The 4,074-nt window shown below is 43.6% G+C and overlaps 1 pseudogene; it reads right to left on the bottom strand.

Moving 5' to 3' along the window:
* Positions 1-816: 816 nt before the first annotated feature.
* On the bottom strand, positions 817-1,209 carry LOC147441581 (uncharacterized; annotated as a pseudogene).
* Between the last annotated feature and the right edge of the window lie 2,865 nt (positions 1,210-4,074).

A 4,074-nucleotide genomic window follows, 5' to 3' on the forward strand; every position in this document is an offset into this window, starting at 1 on the left:
TTGCCACAAGGGCGCTCATTTGGGTCTTCAATAAGCATATGGAAGGGGCAAATGCGCACCCTTGTGGCAACCCATTTGGGAGCATCTAAAGCCCTTTAAAAGGCTTATCAATACCTTTCCCCATGAATTAACACAAAATGGATAACCAACATTCACTCCAACCATAGATCCTTTCATAACCAAGCTGCTGTACAGGCCCAAATAAATTTCAGTTTGCAAAACCAAAATTAATTACATGTATGCTTCAAAAAATCTATGCTACATTGACTTAGTGGGGCATGCACTTCCTGATGCATCTAGGCTATTTGAAGCATTGTAGCAAGGGAAATATCCTGAATGCAGGGCAAAACATCTTGGAAAGCTTTGGAAAGACCTTGGCAGGCCCTAAGAATGGCTGCGACAAGGGCATGCATTTGGTCCCTTCATCTGCCTGTGGAAGCACCAAATGTGCACCCTTGTGGCAACCATTTTGGGGGCATTGCAAGCCCTTTCCAAGGCTTTTGAGAAACGTTTACCATGCATTCAAGATATTTGGGTTGCATCACTGCTTCACATAGCTTGGATGTATTAGGAATTGCATGCTTGACTTAGCCAAGGTGCTTAACGTAGGCAAGCTTTCACAATGCCAAGCTTTAAGCTACATACATACAAAAGAAGGCAGACAAAACATGGACCACTCCTACATCGCATGGTACACAATTAAAGCAATACAATGCACAAAGAGTGGAGTATACAATCAAAAGACACTTATATTCAAATTCTTTCCAATATTGGAAGTTCCATAAATACAAAAAAGATTTGATGACTAACTACAAGCTAATGCTCATGGCACAAACAGCGAGCAAGCTGCATATCCTTGGGCATAATCGTTACACGCTTTCCACGGATGGCACATAGGTTCGCATCCTTGAATATGCTAGATAGATATTGCTCTGCTGCCTCTTGGTCTGCCTCTATGGCCATGGCACCCATCCGAAACTCAGTGTTGTACATTTGCAAAACCTCCCTCCAAAGCCTTGCATCTATGGCCCTCCAAATCAAGAGCTCCGTGCTCTTATGATAGTGGCGAATCTTCGCAAATGCACGACTGCACTTTCCCGCCTTCTCAAGTTGACAGGGAGGTGCATTTGTTGCACGAGTTGGGGTAGCTTGCTTCCTCTTCTTGTAGACAATGCTCTTTCTCTTTTTCGGCCGCACAGGCACCTCCATCACCTCATATTCCGATTACACCCACTCTTCATCTGATTCGTGCTCTTCACTATTGAGCGGATATGATGGTGTGGGTCCAATATCTTTAGGGAGTGTCGTACCCCAGGTAGACATGTGAATGGCATAAGTTTGTATTTTGACGCCAACCCATGGGGGATCATCATCCGTTTGCGTCTCTTCAGAGCCTTCTGACCGCTGTTTTTCGTTATTTCTTTCTTTGCCTTAGTCGCTCTCATCCGTCGGGTTGCCCTCAGAATCGTTGGAGTTCGATGAATAGACAAAAAGGCAATGCTTCCTTCTCTCTTTTCCTGCTGTAGAGGACTGACCATGTTGATTTGAAGCTCCAGCTTCTTCTGTGTGGAGCTCACCTTGAACTTGTGAAGTTCCAGCTTCTTTTGCTATAGCTGGGATTCGTTGGCTATCCGGGCCCTCTGGATATGCAGTCCTTGCCGTTTGTTTTATTCTTGCCATGGTAGCACCTAGTATGGAGAATGACAAAATGAGCGCCTTCAACCTTTAAATAGGGGTTTTTGGGATTTGGGCCCTTTCACACTATGCGGCCAATTAAGTGAAAAACTCAAATAAACAAATTGAATTTAACAAGTAAACCTGGATCATGCGGATGGCTGACGTGACACCCAAACGCTGCCATTTTGATCCTTAGTTGCACGCCAAGCCTCATGGCCCAGGGCCGCTCGCGAGCGTTTCCACTTCTCGGTTGTTGCAGTATAGGAGGCCTTGCGTAACTGCTTTGCTAACATCGACTCTCTTTCCTTCTCAATAGTGTGAGTTCTCCCAAAGGTGTGCCTAAAAAACCAGTTAAACATCTCTTGGAGGTAGTTGGAGTGTGAACCACCACCACCATGCCGAGTATTCTTGAAGTAGACTCCTTTTGATCGATAGTGGGACTTCTCCATGCCTTGTGTACTCCATATATCAAGCAAACCATAGCGGTCCATGTAATATGCACCATGCGCATAGAGAATGTGCTAAAACAACCAAAAAGGAGTTAAGCCAATAGAAAAGTTGCATTTTCAAACATTGCATATCTATTAAGTCCGTTAAAAGAAACCATGTAGTGTGTAATCTTGCTTTCAGACCATCCGTCCTTAGCGGCCTTTGTGAACTCATAAAGAACCTTCTTGAACTCCTCTCACTGCTTAACGGTGGTGCTTGAAAGATTCATCAATTGCACAACCTTTTGAAAGGGTGACCATACTAGCTTGCGTTGGTTAGCAATCTCCACATTGGGATCTTTGTCCGTCGTGCATGAACACAAATCTTTCCACAACTCCCATCGCTTCTCACTTGCTAGATCGACACTTGTCTTGTGTACATGCATTGGAGACTTTGACATCTTCTTGAAAAATCAACGTGCCTTGGCTCCATTCATGGAAACCTTCTCTGTCACCTCATATGTCTTCTCCCTACAAGTCTCTGCTACAATGTTCACCCTTGATCGGTGACATCCAATCTCATTAAGGAGTGTCTCCACCCCCTGCAAGGAGTCTTTTGACCGTTGAAGGGGCTTCATTGTGAAAGCATAATCAATGTGATGCTTTAGCATCCTATCAAATATTCGCATAAACACATGCAATGTACAAAAGTGAACATTGTTGAGGGAGAAGGGAATTATGGGGTTCCACCCAGGATCTCTTCTATCCCTATTGGGCACCTCTAGCATATCACATGAAAGAACCGAAGTTTGCCACTCCCTATTTATATGATCATCATTATCGTCATCCTGAACTTCCACTTGAGTTGCTCGACTTGTCTTGTGCCCTTTCACACAGAATGGGCAAGGAAGTAAAGAATTTGCACCTTGTTTTCATCCAAGCAAACAAGGAAGTAAAGAATCATCATTATCTTCATCCTGACCTTCCACTTGAGTTGCTCGACTTGTCTTGTGCCCTTTCACATAGAATGGGCAAGGAAGTAAAGAATTTGCACCTTGTTTGCATCCAAGCATGCACTTTATGGTCTTTAGATCACCACCTAAATGCCATTCAACATCAAACTCCCCACGCCCTGGAACCATAAGCTTCTCATCGTTTATTTGACCTTTAATGACCTCTATGACCCATGGGATTCTACTAAAAATCCATGCAAGGACTTCATGTGTCTCTTTTGGAACTTCAATTGCACCAAGCCACCACATATCCTTCTCTGATTGCACACTAAAAGAGGGCTTTGTCACTTCACTTGGACTGCAAGACTGCTTGGCATAAGCTAGGACTTCATTCATAAGCGTGATGCTCATTCTCTCGAACTTTCTCCCTTTTACAATTACACGCTCATCCTACTTCAGCACAAACACAAGCTTGCCTTCCAGAACTGCCAACAATATAAAGCCTCAGAATGCATGTTATGACACATCATAGAGCATGTAGGCAACCCTAAACTAACCTGCATCACTCAAATTGTACAAAATAGCTATGGACTGCTGCAATCGTATCAAGTCCACAAAGATATTGTTGAATTTGGTGTAAACAAAGCCTTCGGTCTGCAACACACTGTTAGAAACAACACCGCTTCCCTTCCTGTGGCCCTTCCTTCCTTGCGATTTGCTACGGAGCGACTGAAGAGGCATCGTGTCCTCAATATACAAGTAGTCCCCTAATCGGTGAACAACATCTTCATTTGACACCCTCTTGGCAATTGCCACTTTGTGAGGAATTGGGAATAGGTTTTCCGTGACTCCTCGACTTCTTAATGCATCTTTTAACACTTGATGTATTGCTTGATAGCCCTTTATACTAATTCCAATAGCATCACAAATATCCTGAAAATCTAGGTCAGTGACAATATTAGAAAAACTTTGAAGAACTCTCTTAGTGATTGTGTCTTTCAAGTGTTTTGCCTCTG

Source organism: Adiantum capillus-veneris, chromosome 15 (assembly GCF_014529385.1).
Source record: "Adiantum capillus-veneris isolate H3 chromosome 15, ASM1452938v2, whole genome shotgun sequence".
In the NCBI taxonomy this organism is placed as follows: domain Eukaryota; kingdom Viridiplantae; phylum Streptophyta; class Polypodiopsida; order Polypodiales; family Pteridaceae; genus Adiantum; species Adiantum capillus-veneris.